Source organism: Halichoeres trimaculatus, unplaced genomic scaffold (assembly GCF_033239565.1).
Source record: "Halichoeres trimaculatus isolate MK-OKI-2021-1 unplaced genomic scaffold, fHalTri1.1 fHalTri1_scaffold_6, whole genome shotgun sequence".
NCBI classification, from domain to species: Eukaryota; Metazoa; Chordata; class Actinopteri; order Labriformes; family Labridae; genus Halichoeres; species Halichoeres trimaculatus.
In genome coordinates this window covers 34,035,868-34,047,557 of record NW_027437184.1, presented here as the reverse complement: position 1 = coordinate 34,047,557, position 11,690 = coordinate 34,035,868, and the positions used below count along the sequence as shown (strand labels likewise).

The window sequence follows — 11,690 nt, the reverse complement described above, 5'->3', positions numbered from 1 at the left end:
GAGCAGCTAGCTGACGTGAGAGGGGTAGTGGGGAAGGATGAGGTGGGCCCATGGGCATGACAGTGCGAACCGAGGGAGACAGGGGATTGGATGGACTCATGGACCAATGCGTGGTTCGGATTGGTCAACTAGTATGCAGCTTTGCAGCGGATATACTGACTGGATTTTTTTCTTTCTTTTTGGTCTTTATATTGTGTAGATTTGACCATAGGACAATAACAGCCCTATAAATGGTATTATTAAGATGAACAAAGCTTCCAAATCGTAGACCATAAGTGCTTTAAGTGAGAATACCGACAATTAGTACAATACAATAGGTTAAAGCACACAAGGTAGATAAAATAAGTAGAATAATCCAAAGAAGACTATACAAATGTTATTAAAACTATAATTACTAAAACTTTCATTTGCTTCGAGACAAACACCTAAAAAGACTTTAATATCATTTTGTGTGGATTTTTATCCAAACAACAATTTTCTAGTTTTTCTGTCAACAGCGCTGTAACTGTGACTGAAAACAAAGGTAAAAATTCTTCTGAAGGGATGAAGTAAATTGTCCAAAGGTAAAATCCCTCTAATGTGGTGTTCCTGTCCGATGTTAGCTCAGTTTTCTTTGGCTAGCCTTACCTCTAAAATATTATTTTTTCCCAGTGTCTAATCTTCATCTACACATAAACACGAGGAACCAAAGAAAGATTCACAAACGCCACATTTTTTCATTTGAAGAGAACATGTGTTGGGTTTAGTTTTGTGAACATTCAGGTAAAAAACAAAGACGTGGTGAAGAATCTGCTGTAAAGTCTTTAATTTAACTTTTAAAAACTTTTCTATATAGTCTGTTATGACTTCACGTTTCGAATAACAGCGCAACATAACTACAAATTAATACATAGCTCCTCACTAAACAATAACTGTGAAACCCCAGCCGTCCGTGAGCAACGCAAGAATAATTACGTCACTGTCAGTGGCTGGTGAGTGAGTGAGTAGTGTCCGAAATGTTGTTTTACTTTAGCTGATTGAGTGGACTATATAGTCCACTACATCTAATTCACTATATAGTGAGTAGTGAGTAGGGAATGAGTGACTGATTTCGGACACAACCATTGTTGAATGTTTTGGTATGTGTGTCAACAAAGAGCCTTTCGATTGGTCGGATGTGTACTCTTTGCAAGCAAAACTTTGGAAAAATTGACTTTGGTCCAAAAAAGTGAAAGCCGCAATTTCACTCAGTGAAAGGACAACGCTGGTGGGAAAGCTTGCATTGGAAAACAGTGGGTTCAAAAACAAAATAATTAATGTGCGAAATATTTGCGTGACAAATACACAAAGGTGTGCAAAGGGCTTTAAGGTTGTTTTCTTTCATCACAAGATGAAATCTCACCACAATCTTTTTAAATCGAGAAAATATTTTCTATATCTGTTGACACAGGTGCATTAGGGCGTCATTGCAGTTTAAAATAAGACCTGTGCATAAGGAGGACTCAGTCGAGCTTTAGGTAACAACTAAAGGTCTTTGTCGTCATAGATGTTACTTGTTCACTAATTTGTAAGGTCAGATTAAATTCTGTTATTTCACTGAAGTCTGAAACTCAACAAAACTCATGATTAATGTCTGTTGCAATGTTCTGTTTCAAATAGGGCTGTCAATTTAACGCGTTAATTAGATTAATTAATTACACCGCTAATTAATGCGTTATAAAAAATAACGCCGACGCGTTCAAAGACACACTTATTTTCAAATGTCTGGCATTTACAAACTGTTTGTCCTACTTGGAAAAGTGGTGTTCTCGTCAGATTTTCAACTTTCTGACGGTCCCTGAATGTATCACACCTGACATCGGCAAAATGCTTTAGACGGTGGGGAAGCGAGAGTGGGTCCACATCTCGTTTATTCACACGTCCTTTTTGAAAATCTGCAGAAAATCAACCGTTTGCTCAATTCTGTAAAAGACAGATAATTCTACACTCTTTACTGCATTAAAGAAGTCCTGAATGATCGATATATGTTCTGTATTTAAATCTTAAGAATTCTTTGAAAATTTGCTTCCATCTTCCTGGTGTCATGTTTCAGCTTGGGGCTGCTCTGCACCAATCAGCAACGGTTTGTGTGTTCAGAGCTTGTAAAACTGAAAATACTTCACTCTTCTTTGATCCAAGTCTTGAATTAAGTGTTTTGTACATAGTTCCTCACAGTTTTTAGCCCTGAATCTCCTGACCTCATAGAAGTATAGAAGTTCATATTGCAGTGAAAATTGAGTCCACATCGAGTAAAAATGTGACAGAAGCAAAAACCGTCCTAAAAATCAAATCAGCTTATCTTAGGTGCAGGACTGTGTAGATTTTGTAAAGATAGAACCATAAAACTTTTTTCATGTGTTCCTTATGCCTCAGGGTACCTAAAAATGTGTTGTATATATTCCCACCTTATTTTTTAATGTTTTTTCAGTGTCTTTTAATGTAATTTTAATTTCCTGGAATTCAAATTGTTTATTTTGGGACCTTAAGCAGATATGAGATTAAAATGTGATTAATTAGATTAATTAATTACAAATCCTGTAATTAATTAGATTAATTTTTTTTATCGCCTGACAGCACTAGTTTCAAAGTATTTTTTCTAACAAATTCTTCTTCTGAGTCCACACAAACAGTGGGCCACTCCTACTCAGGTCAGGGTCCCAGTTTGGCCACCACAGTCCGAGACGTCTGGACACACCCCTGCTCGTCACTTTGCATCCTTAAAAAGACAGTCTGCTCTTTTCTTACATTTGCTTCAAAACAATCGCCTTGGTAAGAGTCACATACAACAGTGGGAGATGGTGCTCATGGGAAATGGAGTCCTTATCCCAGAAAAACAGTACAGATTCCTTATTTCTTTAAATGAAACCTGTCAAGGTTTGACGCTTTAACACAAGCCTCACTCTGCCTCTGTTTCTTCTCTGCTCTCCCCTCTCTTTGTCATGTCCTCTCTATCTTTCTCCTCAACCCAACTCAGTCGTGTCAGTCAGACGTCTGTCTAACATGAGTCTGGTTCTGCTCCAGGTTTCAGGAAGTTTGGTCTCACCACTGAAACTCACTAAATGCTGCAAAGCTCTGTGCTCATTATGGGTTTAGATTAGCTCCGGCTCCTTTCCTGGTGTCCGTGTTTGCTCTATGTGTATAATATCTATACCTGCTCTTCTTCTAGAGCTAACAGTGCATTAAAATCAAAGGATGGTTGAATGAAAATCAGACACAAACACTTTGGAGGAAGTTTTTAGTCTTAAAGGTGTTTGGTGCCTGCTTGAGTCATGGTGTGCCAGCCGTCAGCGCCTCTCTGAGCTCAGCCCTGCGTGATCTGAAGAAAACATGAAAATAAAGGAAGTGATCTTAGCAACAAATGAAATCAACACATCTCATGAGCACAGCTCAGCAGCCTACAGTGGTAGATAGGCAGTCACAGGACCACACACACACACACACGCACACATATGCGTGCACACACAGAGTCAACTGAAACCAAGAGGAGGCAGTTCAGACAGACAGGAAGCATCATTTCAGCAATATAATAGACTTAAAAAAGACACCTCGCTTCAGAGAAAGCACCCATGAGTCACACACACACTCATGAGTGACAGAAGCTGAGTCTGTAAGGTGAGTATCTCCTCTTCATCTTAAATCTTCCTGACCCTCCAGAGGTTTGATTTTTAAAGTGGTATTGGTCTTTTTTGAGGGGAATATCTTCACAGAGAAGTTCTCGGGTGGTTTGACTCAGAGTTAATGAAACGTTTGTGTGTTTGAGAGCTGTGAAACTCCTCCTTCATGAAACAGATTGATATTTCTGCTGGATGATCTCCGGGTGTCAACGTGTGGATTCCTCTGTGGTCTCTTTAGCTGCGCTGCCTTGAGCACAGATGGTCAGTCCAGCATCCTTTTAAGCACTCAGGGCTCCGTAATGTGCTCTGATACTCTCCAGGGCGTGTCACTCTATCTCCTTCCTGCTCCTCGCACCTCCTCTGTGTTCAACACAGGACGCAGGACAGTCAGGACAGGACAGACTTATCTTTGCTCTCTTCTTCTTCTTTGTTTCATCAGGGATCAGATTTTATTCTGACATTAAAAACATCCAGAGCAGGAGGAGAGACGTCTCTCTGGTGAGTCAATGATTACTATTTTTTTTTAGAGTATGAAACCAACAGATGAAGAATTTTTAGATTTATGAAGTGTGTGAATAATTCTCGTGACTTTCTCGTGTGATGAACAAAAAGCTGTGTAAACAGTTGAATCAAGCAGCTCAGAGCTGAGTTAAAAGAGGAAACAGATTGTTCAGCATGTCTGTATTAAGAGTATCTGACAACACAACATGTCTTACTGTAGGTCGTCTAAGATCAATACACTCGTAAATAATGCAGCAGGACAAACTGATGTGGTGAAGAAGACGCTCCAACACACACACTCCTTAAAGCCTCCAACTCTTCTTTATTTGATGAAAACATGTTTTAAATCCAGCTCAGATATTACAGAAACACTTCAGATTCAAAAGAAATGTATGATCCTCACACTTCTCTTTTTTCCCCTCCTTTGTTTCCTCCTGTGCTATTTATTTCTCTCGTGATGAGCAGGATGTCTTGAGGGTTTCCAATGCGTCATTTTAATTCCCTTTTTCCAGTCTGAAATAGGGAACATGAAGCCCACTGAACCTTAGCTTCCTGTCACCCCCCACACGTCTGAAGATCCCACCATCACTGACTTTTTATGATTAGAAAACGTAATTTTGATTTCACTAACCCTGATTCTGTTTCGCTTTCTAACTGTGCTGTGAACGATCAGAATTTCATGCTTTGGCTGTCTCTGGACTCTTCTTCTAAATACACTCCTTTGTTAGTCTGTGAGAGCCCAGCATCACATGGCTGCACCCTTCAGGCCCGTGAGGTAAACAAGACCCAGACCCAGCTGATACTAACTCATAGTAATATGAAAATACCAGAGGAGACATGTCTGTAAAGCTCAAAAACGTTGTAATTTTCAACTTTATATCCTTCGTGGTTTTACACGTTTTGTTCCCCTAGTCATTAAAAACTGCTCTGACACTTCAAACCAAAAGCAGATAAACTGGTTACATCATCTGAAGCTTTGGGATGACCCATGTAAGAGCCGCAGCAAACAAAGAAATGACCAGAGACAGCTCATCCCAGGACAGTCTGTTTTTTTAAGTATCTTCTCTGTGTTTTCAATCACGCTGCAAAAACTGAAATCCAAGCATGTTTTTATGTCTTGTTATTGTAAAAACCAACCTGATTAGATTTAATTTATAAGCCACATAGGAATGCCTCATGTAACAAGGAAAAAAAATGTAATTTAAAAAGTGCAATAAAACTCAAAATCTAATAACAGATTGTTACATTTTGGGTCAGTTATTACATTACAGAGCAGGCAACATACTTTTCTCTGTGTAATAATTTCATTACATCATAGATTGAGTCAGTAATTCATGGATTTAAGATCTTACTGCTTCAGTGTGGAGCCTTTTGGAGGACTCTGACATTTACATTTTCCTGTCTCTATAATCGACCTCTGAATGCCTTCAGTGTTATCTTCTTATTTCACTTTACGATAAAAAAACAGAGGATTATAAAAAAGTTGGACAGCAACAACTATACATAACTACCATAGACTTTGTATTGATGTATAAACTAATGTTTAACACTTTCAGAACGGCCCCTTTCATTCAGTGTCATAGTAACCGGAGCAGTTCAAGTCCAGTGACTGAGCTGAAACTGGAGGTAAACTCACCAGTGATTAAAGAAAAAGTTAAGGTTACCAAAAAATGTCAAAATAATGTAAATGTTGGAGTTCTCCAAAAGGATTTCTTTAAGCATAAGTAAAAAAAAAAAAAGGGCATTCCTTTATGGTATTTAGGGATGGGTACCTTTCATATTTGAAATGATACAGAACCAATGCCCAGTACCTGGCAATCAGTACCGGTACTCAACGGTGCCATTTTTCGGTACTTTTTTGTGTTTATGTGGTTAAAAAATCAATTTCTTTAACAAATAAACTTTTTTTTTTCTCAATTCGACATATCTATTCTTCAATATATAACCTAGAAATGCTGTGTTCATGTCCAGCATGGAAAAACGCATACTCTCCCACTCCCTCACAATCACAAGGATGCATTTAGGTACCTTAAAAATGGTACCTTTTGATTTTACATGAATCGGTGCCCAGAACTTTTGACAGAATTCGGTCAGTACCTATAAAAGTACCTAATTCGGTACCCATTCCCAGGGGCGGGCTGGTCGTCGGGGAATGCGGGACTTTTCCCAAATGGCCGGTCTATTCCAGACCCCAACCGGCCAGTGGTTGGAGCGTTTTTTTTTTTTTTTAATTAACGACGTAAGGGAGGGACTGGTCATCTTGACGTTCTAGTGGGTGCTGCCAGTCATCCGATGGCTGGTACAGTCGGGGGGGAGCGCGACGCGTCCCGTTGTTGTGGGCCAGGCTGAGTCAAAGTCCCAGGCTGTTTTTCAGTCCCAGTCCGCCACTGCCCATCCCTAATGGTATTACACTCTACAATAAAGCAATAATCATTTTAGTCTGTAAATTATTGACCCACTTTAGTCTGCCTATAATGTAATGTCTGACAAAACTGGCAAAAAGTAATAAAGCTTTGTGCTTAGCATCTTGTAACATCATCAACCAGTTATTGAACTTTTTAAAAAATATATTATAATCATTAAATTTCAGGCTGTTGTAACATGTCGGGCTTTCAAGGTAAAATATTATACTTTTAAAAAACATAAAAGTCAGTTGATTTAGAAATTTGATGTCCCCAAATAATTTATGCCCCCCCAATACAAAAACAAAACAAAACACAACACAACAACAGCAATATGTATGATGTACAGTATGATCATTAATTCAGGCCTGCTGAAAACTCCTCCATTTTACTGCATTTCTAAGCTAGTGGTTTCATCCTCTAGAAAAAAATATGCAAATGAGCCTGGTTTTATCCCACCCCTTCAGGAAGTAATCTGCAGCCCAAGTGCTCTGTTACCATGGTAACTTAACTACAAACAAACAAACTGCCGGACGTGACAGCATCATTCCGTTCTGCAGATGTGTTGTATTTTCAAAACAACTCGCTTGAGAGGTTTTCAGAAGAGGGGCTAGCAAAGACGGGGTGGTTAGATCTTAGTCATATCAGGCAATGTTGTAAACACGTGACATGTTTTCGTAAGTAAACCACATAATCTTTTCATTTGTGTAATATGTCCCCTTTAACAAGCCATGTTTAAAAAAAAACTTCCAATGTGGTAAAAAAAATTGCTTGCCATTTTCTTGTATCAAGATATCATTTTTATTCCAAGATATTTTGAATTACATTTTTCTGGACCTGTCAGTTGTGTGTGGCTCATATTTACTCTCAAATAACAATTACTTACTCAAGAGACTTAAGAAACTTGGGTTTAAGCTTATGCACTGCACTTTGGAGTGTCTCCCCCCATGAATGTTAGAGCTTCCTGTTTTTGTGTTCTCGTTAGGAGAAATCTTAAAGAAGAAACCTGAAAATGTCTTGTTGATGTCCAAAGGAAATTGCAATGATCCCTTTTAGAACTGCTCTTTAGACCCGTCATTGATTAAACATCAAAGTAGTTTTCAGATAAATGGATAACAGATGATCATCTGCTGCTGTCTTAACCTTTATTGATTCAGCTTGAAAGCACAGAGGCAGAGAAGCTCTTCTTTAAGGACGGATGGTTTCACAGAGACAGGTATATGTGTCAGTAAAAAGCACTTTTTGGAATATTTGGTTTGTTTTTCTTTTTTTTTTTTTTTTTGTTATTATCGATGAGACAGCTGAATAGACTAAGATTAATTCTGCACATCCTATGACGGCATATAAACTCTATGCACTGATCGCTTGAGCATTGGCGTGCTATTGCATGGGCATTTCAGTTACCGGAAGAAGCAGTAGAAAGTGACAGTAGACCAGTGGTTCCCAACCTTTTTTGAGCTGTGACCCCATTTTTACATCACAAGTTTCTGGCAACCCAAGACACCTAAAACAAACGATTTTTTTTGCTAAAGAATTGTTTTTGTTCAATTAATAGTTTTTTATATATATATACATATATATATATATATATATATATATATATATATATATATATATATATATATATATATATATATATATATATATATATATATATATATATATATATATATATATATATATATATATATATATATATATATATACATACATATATACATATATAAAATAAACCTTAATTTTAACCAACACTAAGGCTATATAATGTAAAATATTATGGATGAGGCAGGAAAGTTAGGTTGAAATTTTATTGTCCCTAGTCAGGATATGTACATTCAGTGGAGCTTATATTTACAAGGCTGCAATTTAATACTGAACAAATAACTCAAACAATTAATTATGAAAGAGCTGCAGCATCTTAAACCAGCAACAATGAACATTTTAAAGATAAACCACAGTGCTTCAGTTTCAGCTTCAGAGTTTTTTGTGTCCTTTATGTATTGTGACTGTCTCTCTGAACTCACCATAATTATTAGCATAATCATTATAATAATAATTATCATTATCATAAGGGAAAATGTGTGGTGTTTTGATTTAAATGAAATATATATTCAATTAGCACACATGAGTATTTTTTAATCTTTTTTTTTTATTATTATTTTTTTATCAATTGCTGGAAATTCTAGGCGACCCCACGTTGGGTCGTGACCCCAAGGTTGAAAAAGACTGCAGTAGATGGTGTTATGATGGCAGATAGTAAGGCCCATTTAAACAACAAGATTTCATCTGAAAATGCGAAAATGCTTAAACACAGTGAAAAAATCTGCATTTACACAGAAATGCTGAGGGACTGAAAACTCTGTAGTAAGCATGCCAGGCCTGTAGTCGGCGCTATAACTGTCTTGTCCAGAAGTCGTTTTTGGGAGATTTCCACTGAAGTAGAGTTGAGCCGATCATCTGGTGTAGTGGTGAATGCTAAGAGCAGAAGTGGAGCAACAGATGCACATTTTGTATAAAGACAGTCAGCAGATACAGCAGATTGAGCAGCACAAGTACAACATGGTAGTTCGCGACGATCATAACAACTGCACTGCTGTCCTGTTGTATGTGCTAACGTGAAGCGGGGTGTGTCGTCAGAGTTTCCACTGAAAACGCCTGCTTACTGTTTACACGGCAACGGTGTCAGCAGCGTGTCAGAAAAATCCCACCCTAGAGGCCATTTTCAAAAGTTTGCGCTTTTAGTCGGCTTCAGCACCGTTACTGTGTAAACACGAGGATGAAACGCAACAACACTTTTGCATTTCACCCTAAAACTGTTTTCATGTAAAGGGCCCCCCAATTTGTAGGCTGTTATAAGGCTACGTCCTTCATGGTAAAATGACCGAACTGAGAGCCTTATCAGATTGTAATTTTAAATTTGACTCAGCAATAAGACAATATCACTGGTTTTAGCCCAGAGCCATTACACTATTATAGACATTTAGACTGAGAAAAGAAACTTATGTGTGACTGTTCAGAGGATAGCAGCATGAACTTGCAAACTAGTTTATAAAGTCATATATTTGCGACTTTAAAAACTCAAAAATTTCTAGTTTTTTCTCGAAAATGCATTTGTTTATTGAACTTCTTAAGTGGCCCTCATAGGGCGTTGTGACTTCCAGTGAAGCATTCAGTTTTCAGTTTTTTGAACAACAAAATGGTGTAATGATTTGTAAACGACTCTGCTTTAAACAGTTACATCTGCAAAAACTCCTTTGAGAACTGTTAAATGGGAAAAAGCTGCATCTGCTACAAATTGATCACAGTTGATGCTAACATTTGGACATTACAGTTAAAGGGTACATATCATGCTGATCCCTGATTTAATACTTACATATAATATAATAAATTTGAAAACAAGACCTTTCACCCCCTGATTTAAAAAAGAATGAGATATTGCATTTTTTTCTGATATCCTAGAACGAGATTTGATGCCTCTGAAAATAGGTCATTGCCATTTGGCCGCGAGATTTTGATCTTCGTGACGACACAAGGATCCTTTCTTTTTATTGGAGTAATCTGATAAAGCAGCTCCTCCTCTGTGATGTCAGTTAGTCACACAACCGCCACCGAGGGATACACCCACTTAGAGCCCAGTAGAAATACAGCTCCCTTCTAACTCTGGCTAACTTGAGTGAGTGCTGGATGCAGGGACTCTGCTCTGCTGAGCAGCTCGGCTTTACATGGTGAACTAGCAGTTAAAACACTGTAGTTTTAGCAGAAAATACTTGTGAGACTGTGATATTTGCATGCTTGTGCTGACATGCACTGTGAACCTGGACCACAATAATGCTGCGGTAATAACATAGTGAAGAACTGACAGTAGAGGCGATCTTTAGACTACACTTTCAGCATGATGGATAAAACAGACAAAGAAATGTGAAGGAGCAGGATGGAGCCCTGTTATAGAAATAGTTTATTGGTGAAGTCTGCCTATATTTCCACGTATAAACTATACATGTTACAGTACCGGTTTGACTCACCACACTGAAGCGTCCTGAGATTATCTGTGTCCAGGTGGATTTTCTTCCTCCTGAGCTGCAGAACCGTCCGGGTCTGACTCGGGGTCCAATACAAAAGGACGTATCCTACACTCTGCCATTTTATTAGTGCTATCAATGCCTTACGGTGAAGTTTTGGCAAACAGCAAACTCGCTCGGTCTGCTCCATCCAATATGGCGATTTTGTAAAGACTGCTACAAAAACCGCCCCCTGGCTCTACCCCCTCCGCCTCTCTGATAGAATTGACCAATCAGAGCACAAAGGGCTGTGACGTTGCGGGGTTACTGGAGGTCATTCTTGAAACAGAGCGTTTCAACAAGATCTTCAGAATGGTCTGAACTGAGGATATTGAGAATGCTATTGTGGGGCAATGAAGGAACTAAATGACTTGTACTGAAGCCAGAAATGCTTTACAGGCATCCTAGTCCTAGAAACAAGCATGATATTTCCCCTTTAATGTTAATGCCCATGTAGCACAGCTGACGCTAGGGTCTTTAACCTTGCACAGCTAACGCTACGGACACAACTGAACAACAAATACATGATCCCAGTTTTACATTTGGTTGCTTGTTTGATCCATGTCAAAATTCTAACATATTATAATTTCATTTAGCACAAGTAAGTCAAGGTGGAATTGAAATTGAAAGGGAAAATAATAATAAGTGAAAAAATAATGGAAGTTTGTTGCATAAAGATTTTTTTTTATTTGCTGTGTTGGAGACTGCAACACTACTAATAACACTTTATGTCATTGCTGAGGTCTGACGGTGGAGGTGTTGAGCCAGAACCCTCCCCAAAAATGACTCAAACACAAACCTGCCCTCACTCTGTTAGTCTGCAGCCATGTCCCTGCTGAATGTGGGTTTTATTGTGTCTTGTTTGTTTTCCTTTTGGAATCAATGCTTCAGTCGTTTGTTTCCTCAAAGCCCCTCTAGGGACCAGTGTTGTAAATGAGCGACTGCCGTAAGCACTGCGATAATTGCACAGAAAAGCTGTTTTCTTGTAGTGCTCTGTCACGGCCAGTGAGGACCTCTCTCTGTTTGCACACTGTCAGGATCCTGAATCTACTGGAATTATTTTTGTAATATCGGACATGTTTTCAGTAGTTTAGTAG

The 11,690-nt window shown here is 38.4% G+C and overlaps 1 protein-coding gene across 1 annotated transcript in view; it reads left to right on the top strand.

Annotated features, from left to right (window-relative positions):
* The first annotated feature begins 4,033 nt into the window (after nt 1-4,033).
* The window catches only part of trpv1 (transient receptor potential cation channel, subfamily V, member 1), a 59,829-nt gene continuing 52,172 nt past the window's right edge, over nt 4,034-11,690 (top strand). Inside the window, exon 1 of the mRNA XM_074672392.1 lies at nt 4,034-4,130. The gene's annotated coding sequence lies outside the window, so the exon portion shown is untranslated. The remainder of the gene's footprint in view (nt 4,131-11,690) is intronic.